Genomic DNA, 15,240 nt, shown 5'->3' on the forward strand with positions numbered 1-15,240 from the left:
GGTCGGAGGTCAGCGCAAGGAGATCAATGCGATCAGACACAGGAGTATTGTTTCAAAAAGCAGGAGACATGAGAGGCTGCCTGCAACAGGAATCCCTTCGGATCAAAAGGCCAGCGAGAAAGTTGACGGAATTCCTCGGATCCACCATCTTGACTTCCTAAGCAATCAGGCATTTTACAGGAACCATTTGGCTATGATCAATTCACTGGCCTGCCGTTGCCTCCCATCCACCCTTTGAAACGGGATTAAATGCTCTAAATAGGTCTCCACTTCTCAAAAGCCGAATGAGCGGAAAAGTGCTTTTAATCTTGTGAAACTCTATACGGTCCATTTGAGGCAAATCTGCAGACAGAAGAGGTTAAAGTCGGTTTAAAAAGCTAATCATCTTCAGCACGATATTGCTACTGACTAGTGCCTGACTAGCTGGCTTGCTTCAGATGCCTCCCATTTCAACCCAGATGATCAGGCAGAAACTGTCGTATCTGGAAATGGCTGTTTAGCTAATAACAGCTTTTGCATGTGTGTTATTCTTGTGAAAATGGCTTGAAATTGAGTTGGAAGGAGAAAAAAGATGGTCAAGATCTGGAAGAAATGCAGTTGGGAATGAAACAGAGTGTGTGTCTCATCAGCTTTTATGAAGATCTAGTAAATAACCTAATAGCTGTTACAAATTTAGATAATTACTACATATATAGGTGAAAAGTGTCATTTTTTGGAACTGCAAATGTTTTCAAACAGCTTTTCTGAACACTCTCACATGCCATTGGTCAGTCACACAGAAAGTCCCGCAATAGGTCAAGCAGCTGTTGCTGTGTTAGGCTGATAAATGAAATCAAAACTTCTGATAAAACATTTTCTTGTGAGATCAGGTTGAGATTGTAACAAATATATGTGGGCTTTTCTTAAAATTTTTCCCTAAAAATTGAACGTTTCCCACTGAAAACATTACACAGTACAAATTCATATGAAACTGCAACTTAAGATCAGGATTGTCTTTGGAATATAAATGTATTTTGCCCAATTTGCAGATTCTGTCCTTTTTTAACTTTACTTATGGGTGCTGTATGTAAGATTTTGACTCTACTAAAGCATAGAAATATCATAATATGTTTGCAGATATTTAAGAAACATGCTAAGTTAACATACTTGTTTATCTGAAAAACAATGCTACAGTCAGTTATTCTCTTTTGAAAATGTGCATTCCGGCCAGAATGCCGGTCTATGTTTTGGTTTGTGAAACCCGCCCACTGCCAGTTTACCCAATTGTATTTCAGCACCCCGGGTTGCCAGTTGGCAGAAAACAGCGCATTTCATTTCATTTATCGTCAAGTGAACTCGTTCCTGTTGGTGTCGTCAATCTGGCAAGCTGTGTGTGCGTCAAGTCTTAGGAGGAGGGGCCGAGTGAAAAAAACCCTTTCCAATATTTTTTATTTGGACTGCAGTACTTAGTTCAACCACTTGGTGTCAATCCTACATACAGCACCTTTAAATCTGACAAGTGCAGTAAGAAAAAATACACCTTAATTAGCCAGTAACTAATCATTTTTTTGCATTATTGTTTAAAATTAAGAGGAGAGCGGGAAAAAAAAATCAGCAAAATCTGTAAGAATTGCAGCTGGGAGTGAAAACTTGCTTTTAAGAAAATCCTTAAATTTTTACTTAGAAATTAAACTAATAGTTGTTAAAAATGTAGATAGTCTCTACATAAATATGTGAAAAGTGTATTTCTGCACCACTACAATCGCGGAATGAAACTGAAATTTCACACTTTTTAAAAATTAATGAATTAATTAAGTTAAGTCGGTTCAGATGCATCCCAGTTCAACCCAGGTGATCATGCGGGAACTGCTGCATCTGTTGCATGTCCATAGCAAATGACTGTTTAGCTAATAATATCTTTCACTTTCATAAAAATGTGTTATTCTTTTGAAAATGGGTTGAAATTGAATGGAGAGAAAAAATTGCTAAATCTGGAAGAATTGCAGTTGGGAATGAAAACGGTGTTGGTTGCATCTGCTTTTGTGAAGATCCTTAAATACTAACCTAGTAAATAACCTAATAGCTGTTAACAATTAAGATAATTACTACATAAATAGGTGAAGTGTAATTTCGGCACCACTAGAACTGGCAAATGGAACTGCCAACAATGGCAAACTGCTTTACTGAACACTCTCACATGCTATTGGTCAGTCACACAGAAAGCCCCGCCCCAAACTCATGCCATTGGTTGAGCAGATGTTAATGTGTTGGTTTGGTTAAACATGACAGTGTTTCAGGGAAAATAAAGCTGTAATAAATTAAACCTGATGCACACTGCATGATTTTGGCCTGATTTTGCCATCTGAGACAAATGTCAACTTTAATTTAGATGTTTATACCAACTCATCTGTAGGACACAAAAAATAAATATTTTGCAAATATTCGCATTAAAGAATAAGCAGTACATACATTTTTCCTTCCACTGACCAAAGTCTTAAAGAAGCAGTTCACCCAAAAATGAAAATTAGCTGAAAATTCTCTCAGCAATCCAAGATGTAGGAATTTGATTCATTCTCAGATTGCTCGAGGATTATCGTGATGTTTTTATTTTTATCATCTGTTTCTTACGCCACCCATTCACTGCAGAGCATCCATTGGTGAGCAAGTGATTGAATGCAAATTTTCTCCTGTTCCCATGAAAAAACAAACTCATCTATGGTACATCATGAGTAAATCTTCAGCAAAAATTTTTTTGTGTTTATTTTTTTTGTGTGAACTATTGCTTTAAGATGTATTTGTACAATGAGATATAAAAAAGACATACAGTCTGTCTTGGTTTTACCCAAGATCTTGCCAGGGTCATGTTGTTCAATCTAACAAATAACAACCATAAAAATCTCCCAGTGTGTGCCAGGCTTAAAATATAGTCCGCTCTACATATTAAGCTTGGAAAGAGAAGAGAGTATTTCAACCTAAAAAAATTACACCCATCACCTTTACGCAGTAATGTTTTAAATCTATTCCTGTGTGTATTTATTCAGTAAGAGGCTTTCCCTGCGGTTCCACATCTCCGCACTGACCACGCTCATCACTCACTTTAACGTTTTTCGCCTCTCTCCGGGCGAGTTAAACCTCGTTCTGCTGATTCTGTCGGTGTTCTTCTTCTCTTGCTTCCGCAGTGCTATTGATCCGAGTCTTCAGTGATTGAGAGCACAAACTCAAGTGTATGAGGTAGACCCTCTTGAACAGGGCTACTTATCTTCACCTCGTTCACATCTCTCCTCATGTCTCCCTTTAAAATGCCTTTTCAGACCAGTCCTCGCCTCAGGTCAGATCTCCAAGTCCTACAGTGTGAATAATATGAATAACATTAACTCACCCTCATGTAGTTCCAAACATTAACACAAAAGACATTGCAAAAAAATCTATACAACGCTTCAAAAAGACCAAAACACATAATAAATGTGCACTTTGTGTGAGGAATTTACCAATATACCTTATCTTCTTCTAAAGGACTCCATTCTTGTAATTCAGATTCAAAAACAGTGTGTTGTTGCATTATACCTTGTTTGACATTATTGATGCCAAAACAAATATGGGAGATGGAAAATCAGATGCAAGAAGTTAACAGCTTAAGTCATTTGTTGATTAATGAGTATTGGAGACGCGAACCGTTTCAAACGATTCAGTTCAATTTGGTGAACTGGTTCAAAAAGATGATTCGTTCACGAACCGGATATCACAAACTGCTTTGTTTTGAACTCTCTCTCACAACAGACACGGAAGAGAAGACAATGCTGAATAAAGTCGTCGTTTTTGCTATTTTTGGACCAAAATGTATTTTCGATGCTTCAAAAAATTCTAACCGACCCTCTGATGTCACATGGACTACTTTGATGATGTTTTTCTTACCTTTCTGGACATGGACAGTATACCGTACACACAGCTTCAATGGAGGGACTGAGAGCTCTCGGACTAAATCTAAAATATCTTAAACTGTGTTCCAAAAATAAACGGAGGTCTCACGGGTTTGGAACGACAAGAGGGTGAGTTATTAATGACATAATTTTCATTTTTCAGTGAACTAACTCTTTTTTTTTTTTTGGATGTTTGTATTTACTATGAACTCTTGCATGAAAATAATTTCCCCCCCCCAAAAAAAAAAAAAAAAAAAAAAAAAAAAAAAAAAAGAACAAAAATGACAGTACACAAGTTGGAATTACATGAGGCTGAGCAAATAATGACATCAGGTTTGGGTGCACTGCTCCTTTAAAGTTTACTCAGTGCATCTGTGTCATGCTTTCAGTTAAGAGTCAGTTATATCCAGCTCATTTTGACAAAAACAACAGGAAATGTGTTCAGTCACGCACTTACAAATGGAAACCAAACTAAACTGCTTAACTTCCTAACCCGACTTCTTCAATTCAAGTATGACGGTGAAGCACGAGGAAGTGAGATGGGATGCTGGAGAAAGTTTGTGGACTGCGAGCACAGCGATAGCGCTGAAGAACACAGATATCATGTTTTCTCTTTCAGGAAAGAGTCATTCCGCCCAGCCGAGGCCTGATAGAAACCCAAAATAGTCCGTCAGCGGCGATCATCGGTCTACACCCATCAAGCCTCAAGTCACAATTCTCCGATTGTATTTCAGGATCACCCTCTCCTGCTGTTCTTATCCGCCCCATTACTCTTTCCTGCCTTTAATAAAACAGACACAATAGTAATCTTAGAGAAACACATTCCCTGTCATGGTGACAGCCACACAACCTCCCCTCTTTTCCCTGCGAGTCTCTAGCCCTCTTTTGACAGCTACCTTTCAATACCGTAATCGCAGGGTAAGTAGCAATTTTCATTCAACTCCACTATTCACGGGCCGCGCTAATGAAAGCCAGTACCTTGTAGGAACAGTTTCAAATAGGCTGATAGACAAGTCCTCTCCATTCTATTATGGAGACAGGCTCTTATCAGCGCGCCACAGTAATGCTCTTCCAAACCATTTGTCACCAGATTTACTCTCTTTACCCATCGCCGAACCCCAATCAGAATTCAATCCATCCCTCTCGCACTTTGGCCCTCACCTCATCTCCAACAGAAACCTTCCAACACTTCAGAGACGATTCGGCTTCAATTTAGAGGAAAGTGTGGTGGGGCCGAGCTACGGAGAGCGTTTTGCGAAAATCAACTGTATCTAAAGACAAAGCCATGCGGATAATCCCAACCTCCCGGCCGGATTGAGTGTGTGCGTGCACGTCAGCAGCCTATTTGAGAAGCGGCTCATGCCAGCGCCGGAGACACAGTCTGCCGAGTGCAGGGATGAGCGCTGAATGAAAAGGAGGAATACCTCCGAGACCCAGGGTGACCGAGAGGTTTCTCTAATATCTGATGTCTTTATTTCCAGCCGCACAATGCTGCCCGGCACGGGAATGAATAGGCAAAAATGGCAGATCCAGTGGGAAGCGGTCTCCAGTGTCTCCAGACCGTGAGGGAGGGAGGGAGTGAGTGAGGGAGGGGGGCGTCGTGACTGTTGTGTGTGTTATCAGCGCTGCGCTCGCACTTCCTCGTCCCCGCGTCCGGTGGCAGGGGCCAGTCAGAGGCCAGTGACTGAGGCCATTGTGTTGTCACGGAGGAAAAGCCCGGCCCTTCACGCCTTCCCCAAAACCCTGTGCATTTCCTGTGTCCAATTTATCATTTACCACAAAAAGCACAAAAACCTGCAGATGAAATTCTGATAAAATTTGGGTAATAGTGAAAAGCGTACTGTTGTGCTCAGAATGCACGGAAAGTCTGAACATAACTCACACGAATTGTGAAATCCCTTGCTAACAAACAACCACGTCAACTTCCACCAAAACTATGGTGAATGTAAAATTACCTAAAAAAAATCTATTTAGCCTTAACAAGATGAAATTAACAGCATAATAAGATACAAAATAATGGCATATGGAAATATACTTAAAAACATACTGATTTTTTTCATGTAAAAAAATCTAAATATCCTTTAAAAAAAAAAGATTAAATAACCAGCACAAAATAAAAGATACTTGCAAATTGGCCAGTGGCTTAAATAACATACAACATGTGGTATATGAAAATATACCTGACTTTTTTTTTTAATCATAATTTTTTATTTTTATATCCATAAAACAAGATGAAATTACCAGCATTAGATAACAAAACATCTGATTTAAGATATGTACAGATCTACCACAAAATGCATTTTTATCCAAGATATATTCTCTGAACACTGGCCAACAGTTTGGTAAGCAAGCAAGGAAACCTACTTAGGATGTTATTTTATGTAATTTAGATATTATGTTAATAAGTTTGATTTGAATTTTTATGATAATTATGTTTAGATATTTTCTCTGAAAAAATACAAGGTCTAGATAGTCAAAGAATGTGACAGATTTTTTTTGCAGTTATTATTGCTACAATAAAATTGTGGTAATGTGAAATTACCCACCCTTTGCATTAAAATAAATAATTAAATTAAATAAAAAAATACAATAAAATGTTAAAAAAATTTAATTAAATGAAACCAAAATCATAAAAAATAATAAAATCACCATATTATAATATTATCTATTATCACATGGTTTTATGGTATTAATAATGAATGCAGTAACTATTTTAGTGAAAAATACGGTCAGCATAGTAAAGCAATAAGCCCCAAGAAGCTGTGGTTTACGATGAATTTATAACAACTCACCTGAAGCGTGCATGATTGTAGAGTAATTTACAACAGCTTCGAACGCAGCTCAACCTATCAGAATCGAAGGCCGAAACTATCCGTTTAATAATACATATTTTATGTTTCTGTTCTGACAGTCAAAACAAGGTTTGTTGTAGTGGTCTATGGAAAAGAGAGCCAAATATATGCAGCCCTTGAGGGGGGGACAGAGAGAGTGAGAGAGAGAAAGTTTGTGTGTGAGAGAAAGAGAGCGATAGAGAAAGAGAGAGGTGTACTGATGAATACTAAGAGAAGAACAGCAGCGATGTGTCTTTAGTTTGAGAATGACCTTGTGGTCCATCAAATGAGACGAGACGGGCTGTTCCGAGCGTGAATAATGGCTCATTTTACAAAATGCCTTCTCTTTATTCTTTAAAACATCTTTATGTATAGTGCATCAATATTACAGATGCGGGTTAGTGATTTTATTTTTTTGGTGCTTAATTCCTCAAATCATGTGTGTTGTTGAGGAGAGTGTGTTACTATTTTATTAAGTGATCATATAGACTGTTTTCACCTGCTGGACCAGAAAACAGGTGAAAAAAATCCCACAAGTTGTTTTTTTTAGACTGCAAGCTGAGGCGAAACCCCCCCCACCCCCACCCCATCCCATCCCTTCCACCGAGGTGGAGCTGGAAGGAGGAACAGGATTTTGGAGTGATTCTGATAGCCATTTACTCCCGGAACGCAAGTGGGCGTTTTGGTCATGATTGGGTTAGTTTTGAGTACCAGTTGGGCTTGTTTTGTTATGCAGACCTGGCAACCCTGGCCCCCAATCCTCTAGCACATTCCCTGAGTTTTGCCAGGGAATGCATTATTCACTTTTCATAAAATGAAAAAACACATATATAAAAAGTAGCTGCGAGAGTAATGTGGAGGTGTTTCTATTCGGCATGTGCATTTTTTATTTTTCTGATGGATGTTCTATAGGAGATATTTAGGCGTGTGTATTTTTCGATGCAAAGAAAACATTTCTCATCATCCTTCCCATGAGCGGCGTCAGATGATGGAGAGGGGCCTCCTCTCCACGGCACTGTTACTAGGGAACCAAAACTGGACCTCTCTCAAGTTTCTCTAGACACAAAAAAAAAAAAAAAAGAAAAAAAAAAAGCCAGTGTTTCCTTTGGCAGCGGCGCTACTTTTTCTAACCTTCCCAGAGTAAGAGAGACGAGAGAGACGAGCAGCCGGGTGACCCAGGGAGGGGGAGGAAGGGCAGTCCTGCTTTTCCACCCTTTTCCCCTGCTAGAGTTCGGAAAAATGTCTCTCTTGTCCACATGCTTTTACCCCCCCCACCTCCCCCAAGGTGTGCAACCCCCACCCCCCCACACACACACCCCCACAAAACCCCGGCCTGTTCTCAGAGGAACAACAACCTCATCCAAACCACATGTCTTTACACTTTCACTGCCTCGAAAAAGAGCACGACATTAAAAACAGACAATCAAGGATGGAAAAAGAATCCTTACAGGCAAATCAGGATCATTCCTTATGAGAAAATCGAACAGTATCTAAAAACAACAGAAATGAGAGCAAAATGAGATTTAAAAAAAAAAAATCTTTACTGCTTCTCCAAGAAAGCAAACAGATGGAATAGAAAGCAAATGGAAGGATTTTTCTCCTCTGAAAACCCCCCCACTGATTTCATGTGAAGACATTTCTGAACAATGTCAAACCGTGCTCAGATTTGCCAAGTCTGTAATCAAAAGATCAATCAATATGAATTGAGACAAAAATTTGATTGACAATTAAAAACAGACAATCAAGGATGGAAACGGACTCCTTGCACTTGGTCACAATATCTAAAAAAATAAGAGAAATGAGAGCAAAAGGAAATCTCTTTCATATTTCAATTATTTCTCCTATACTGCAATAAGATGAAATGCAAAACTGATGGAGACATTTGCTTAGATTTTTCTCCTCCAATTTACAGGGAAATCAGATTCAGCTCATTACTTTCAGAGGATGGTGGTCAAAAAAAAAAATTATTATTATTTTTTATATACAGTACTCTTGTCTCAACTGCGAGAATGAGAACAAAACTCTTGTCTCAGCTGCTTCTCCAAGAAAGCAATAAGATGAAATGGAGAGAAAAAATGTAAGCCTTGCCTTGAGATATTTCTCCTCTAAGAAACATTGCAGTAATCTCATGAGTTTCAGATGAGATCTCAACAGTGTCTCAAACAGTGCTCAGATTTGTAAATCAAAAGACAAAGAAAAATGGAAGAACACTGAAAATAGACAATCAAGGATGGAAACAAACTCTTTACAGGGAAAACAGACTCAGCTTTTCAGAAAATGATAATAAAAAAATAAAAAATAAAAACACATGATCACAGTATCTAAGAATAACAGAAATCAGAGAAAAATGAAAACTCAGGTTATTTCTCCTGGACAACAACTAGATTAAAGCGTTAGTTCACCCAAAAATGAAAACTAGATCATAAATTACTCACCCTCAAGTCATTCTAGGTGTATATGACTTTCTTCTTTCAGACGAATCCAGTCAGAGTTATATATAACTTTTCTTCCTTTTCTCACAAACGTTGGTTTTCACAAGACTCACCAGCGCATTCAAAACGCTGACCTCATACGTCATAAAAAAAAAAAGTAAAATCCAAACAAGATTCTTTATCGTTGGGAAAAGACCCCAGTAATCTCATGAGTTTCAGAAGAGATCTCAACAGTGTCCCAGACGGAGCTCAGATTTGCCAGAAAATCAATTATTTGCTATTCGTATTAATTCATAACTCAAACAACTCTCATTTAAACATCTGAGACTTTGTAATCCTGAAATGCAACAAGTGACAACTCCATTAAGCCTTGAGTGATGAACGGGCAACCTCTGATCAATAAAATCCTCCTCTGAGTAGCCATTTAATTCATTTTTAATGGGTCTTAGTTTTATAATCTTATTGTTTTATAATCTTAATTTGAACAATTTTCTCAGTTATGTTTACATCTCGCTAAGAATTTGTGGAGAGACAAAAGGAGATGAGAACTCCATTAAGCCTTTTGAGTTCTGAACAAGCAACCTCTGAACAATAAAATCTTCCTCCGAGTAGGTGTTTTAATTGGTTTTTAATTAGTCTTTTTTTAAACTTCTTTTGAATTAAAATGATTTGTAAAAATCCCTAAAACAAGATACACGTAATTGAAAAAAAAAAGCATTCAATGTTAAGACTTGATTTTAATTATTTATACTTAAAACAAGCGAGAAAAAATACAAAAGACAATAATGCCTAATTAAAAAAAAAAAAAATACTCTAATTTTCACTGGAAGATAAGACCTAAACGCTCATTTAGATTTTTTTTTTTTGGCTCTACAGTTTATTTACTTTTATCACTTCTTGAAGGAATGCTGTGCTATACATTACTATGAGAAGCAGTGCTCAAAACACATTGTACAAATCCTCAGCAATACCGTGTTACTTTTAGGTGTCCAGAGGAGAGCACAGACAATCACAGCAGAGAGTTTTCCCCTAAAAGTGCTCCTTCCCCACTGCCTACGATTTCTCTGTCTCTGTCTCTCCTCTGGCTGACTGCTGCTTAACTCAGCTGCACGCTCACAACTGCAGTGGAGCAACACAGGCAGCCAAAGAAAGAAGACAATTATCCTCAATATCTGTCACTCACATGACAGCCCAGCTTCTCCTAGCCACGCTTCAACAGATACAGGTGGGGGAACAAAGAGGTTTGGGCTGCTGCTGCTTTTAAGCAAACTCTCTCTCGGTCTTTCTCATTACCTGGCCCATTTGCATGCAGACTGTCAAACAAAGGTGTTGATGGGGAAAGATACGAGAAGAAAGGAGTAAAGATTCTGTATACCGCCTCTGTGTGTGTCTGTTTACTTGGGTTTGGGCTTTTGCAGGCGGTATACACACTACAAGCAAGTACAAGCGTTTTGTCGTTGCGTATCACATGCACAGTTCCCCTCCAAATCGATCACCCACAATGCATCATTTTGCACCCACGATTCACAAGCGAAATCTAGAACCCTGTGCGGATTTAAAGATACATTTCCTTCGTACATGACTAGGAATCTGCTAGATAACAGACAATGAGTCATTAACTAGTTTCAAATGTTAAAAATGGTGAATTTAACCTACAAAAACTCACAATTAAATGTACCTAGTTCAATTTTTCCCATACACAATATATCATATATTTCCATAATGCTATGAAAACATTTGACAGCTATAGCCTGCATGAATTGGTTGTATTTTTACAGTGGCTTTCCAAATTTCCTAGCAGCAAAAATTTGGTCTATCAACAACAAAACTGAAAATATGATGCAATCACAGCTAATCGAATATATATGAGGCTTAATATATGTTAGAGGTTGAATAAATAGTTATATAAAGCAGAGTTTAAGACAATTGAGATTTCAACATACATAATTTTCCTCCCAAAATCTAAATTAAGTGAGTTTATACTTAAAACAAGAAGACTGTCTGCCAATTGGGTAAGAAAAATAAATTTAATTTAAAGGGAAAACTAGTTTTATTTTTTTACCCCATTGACAGCTAAAACTATTTTTATGAATTTTTAAGACAAGACTTAATAGGTCATCTTAAGTCATTTTGCTTCTCAGGTATCTTTATTTCTGAATATTTAGATATTTTTACTGGAAAACAAGAAAAAATTATGAAGAAAATAGATGCATGGTACTAAAGCTAATTTAAACTTACAACTAGTTATGACAAGAAAGAAAAAAAAAGCCAGTTTATCTGCTTTTACCTTCAGACTATCATTAAGTTACTTTATTTTAACCTGAACACTTCCAAAAAAAATAAAAATAAATAAATGAAAAAAAAACTTAATTACTGTAGCTTTTGATTTGCATTTTAGTTTTAGCCTTTTATTTGTTCAAAATGTTTATATTGTTTTTTTTGTTTTTTTTAAACCTTAAAACAAAAACTCTATCACTTCACTGATAAAAAAAAGTCTTAACTGATATTTATGTTTTTAATTTTCCAGTTAAAATGTAGTCTTGAAACATGAAAAATTAGCTGGCAAGATATTAAAACCTATATTCACATGCACTAGCAGATTTTGAACATGTTTATTATTAAAAACAAGTGTAAAAATCTGACAAAACACTCAGATTCAAGACGTTTGAGATATTTTAACTGCAAAACAAGACTAGGATGTTTGCAGAGCACTCTGAACTGCTAATATGTGTGATGCATTATGCAAATTCAAGCTATGACTGAAATATCTCCCCTTATAGTTGTTCAAACAAATTATAATCACCTGAAACGTGTTTACTGGCATGTTGGAAGCGCACAGGAAGACAACACTGCCAGCGCAATTCTGGGATGAATTTAGCAGGTATGTAAATATGTTTGCTCAACCCTCATGATTGGGCTGCTTACAGTGAGACAGACAATGCTCCGTGCTGCCTTTATTCATTAATGGCAGCTTTTGTTCCTGTAAACAACATGAATATTTAATCCGTCCTTAGATTCCCTCTTGGTTAATGAATGTGTCTCAACCAGCACGCCTGGCTCTCTAGGGACGCGGGCCGCCGGGAACGGTTGCTAAGCAGTCATCGTGAACATAGCCTGCTTCATTCTTTCATGAACAACGTGAGCGTTCTGCACCGCGGCTTGGATCCCGTGCGCATGCGTGACACGCTCCGACCCTCCGCTGGTCCCCCGGAGGGAACGCACGGCGAGATACACGAATGCATCAAGACACCTGGCTGCGCCGCCACAACTGATGTCACTTCCTGTGAATGGAAATCGCATAGCACAATTATGAAACTGGTTTTCGACTGAATCGAAAGGTTTGCAAGCAATTAAGGGTTATTTATTTGCACCCCTCTCTCTCCAGTACATGAATGCCACATGTTCCTCCAGAGGCGTGGAGAAACAGACAGACAGACACTCGTAAACTTGTGTGTCTCCGTGCGCAATTGGTCCACAGGGAGAGAGCAGCGAACTTATGGAGGAACCCACGCCAGACCCTGCCTCAAGCAGGCTTCCAGCTGTTGTCAATTACTGCCACTTTAACGGCACGTTAAACACACAATGGCCAATGAGGCGCTGCCACCCGAGTCACTATTTAACTGCAACACGGCCATTAGCTGATCCTGAGGGCCCGGAGCCTGCTGCTTTACCTAGCGAGGCCCAATTTAATGAAATTAAAGCTCAACTCCCTTTAATAGCCAGGTTCCCCGTCATAAATTCATTAGCTGCTGATGAGTATCATCCCGTTATGTTTTAACGCGAGATTTACAGTCGCCTAATGAACACCATCAAGGGTTTAAGGAGCTCGTCTCATTAGGGAGGGATTTTAATAGACAAACAAAGACGGGATGATTGCTGCGGGAGTTGCATCTGAAGGGTTTCTCCTCGTTTTTCTTGCGTTCAGAAATCAGCCTGCGCCAATTACTTTGGGTAACGTAATGAGCGCCGCTGTTGACTCAGGTGAGCGAAAATGAAAGACTCCACACACTACTGCCCTTCAGGCAGGGTATTAAATTTCTCTCATCTGTTTTGCCGTTGTTGGTGTGTGCGCGTTGGGGGTGTAATATATATGGACGGGGGCAGGAATGCCGCCCCCTCCATCCTGTACCCCAACGTCTCAAATATCCTCAATGTCAAACATGGTGGGCTCCAAAAATACATCTCTATGCACAGTCTCCACTTCTACTGGATGTCCATCTATAGGTCTGTCCCTCGCGAATTTATAGCAGCACTAATGCAAAACATCATCGCTAATCTTGTGCAGGCGCTTCTTTACAAAGCGACTGTCAACATCTTTTTAAGGTGCTGTGGTTTTCAACTGGTGGGTTGCAGGGAAAAATGATGCTAAATGCAAATAATAACATGCAACTAAATTATAGAGGAATTCTAGCTTTAATATTTTATAGTATGCATTTTATATTTATATAGTAATTGTATTTTTATAAGAATAATAAAAACAGCCTATTAACAAAGTTGTGCATCAAACAAACTCTACCATGCCAACATGGACATGAACAAAACTACACAAGTAAAAGAAAATAGGCCCACAGACCAGATTAATAAGAGTTATTGTGATTATCAAATTATTTTTTTAATTGATATTGTATTTATTAATACTAAAATAATATTAATTTGAAAACGAGTGTAATATTAATAATTAGCCAAATAGAAATATAAAAGTTGAATTCTTATAAAGTACTATTAAAATGACTGAAATATAATGTAAATTATATTAAAATTAAAGTATTATTCAAATTGGTATTGGTATTAGAATTGACACTAAAATTAATGTTAAAATTAATATGATATTAAAGTGAAGTATTATTAAAATTGATAGTTTTAATACTAATTTGTCACAATAAAACTAAAATTAATGTACAAATTCATATATTAAAATGGATATTTTATTCATAAGGACAAGAACTCCAATGCACTCGTAGTGAAAAGTTAAAAAGCCTTTATCGCATCACTGGCTTTATACGTTAAAACTACACTATACGGCTAAATGCCTTCATCAGGGTGTCATATTGGATATTTTATTCATATTAAATATTACAATTAATATCATTTAAAAAAATAAATCAATATTAATATTCATTCACAATTCAGAATTTTATTACTGTTTTTGAGACACCAGTTCTAAAGCAAAGCAGTTAAGAACTACTGTCATCGAGTGTCCCCTTTAAATGCTAACGCGTCTGTCATTGAGTTTGCTGTCACCAGTGACGGACAAGATTTGTGCTTTTTTTTACTGATGACTTCGTGCAATATATCAGCAAGTTTTCTCAAAGCGGACAGTGAGATGGGACCCCTGCTGTCAACACACCCTCACCGTTTGCTGTGCTTTATCTGTTAGGTGTTCATTTCACTCATTCTGATGATCCACCTTTGCATTTAAAAGATGCGAATCACAAAATGCGATGCTTGTGACTTGCATGCTACCATCAAAATGCAACATCTAGACTCTGCAGCCTCCCAAACACACACACACACACACACCTCTGGGCTGCCCATCATCTTCATGTTACTCTCTCAGACGGCTAACATAAACAGATTGTCTAACTGCAATGAAAACATACTGCACCGGCCAGTGTGTGTCTGAGAGAGAGACAGGCTCTTCTTTCAGTCAGAGACGACCTGAACGCCACACACTCCAGACCACCGTCTGCAAGACCCCATCCTGCAGGAAATGCACAAATCAAATACAGTTCAGTTTATTTATCTTACTTCACTGGCAAATTGTTTTATCTTGTTCTAAGCATAAAAGCAACCAAAGGAAGGTTTATGCTTAAAACAAGAAACAGGTTTATCATTGGGGTAAGAAAAATAAACAATATTAGCCATCTGAAAACAATATCTTACACAATTCATCTGGCTTTAAGGCTGCTTAGACATTGTAAAATCTGAATGAATTTTAGATGAATTTTAGGTGCAACATATGAGAAAGATACAATAAAAACAGTAAAAATTGGAAATGTGATTACAATTTAAAATAAGAGTTTTCTATTTGAATTTATTTTGAAATGCAATTTACTGCTGTGATTCAAAGCTGAATTTCCA

Source organism: Carassius carassius, chromosome 45 (genome assembly GCF_963082965.1).
Source record: "Carassius carassius chromosome 45, fCarCar2.1, whole genome shotgun sequence".
Taxonomy (NCBI): domain Eukaryota; kingdom Metazoa; phylum Chordata; class Actinopteri; order Cypriniformes; family Cyprinidae; genus Carassius; species Carassius carassius.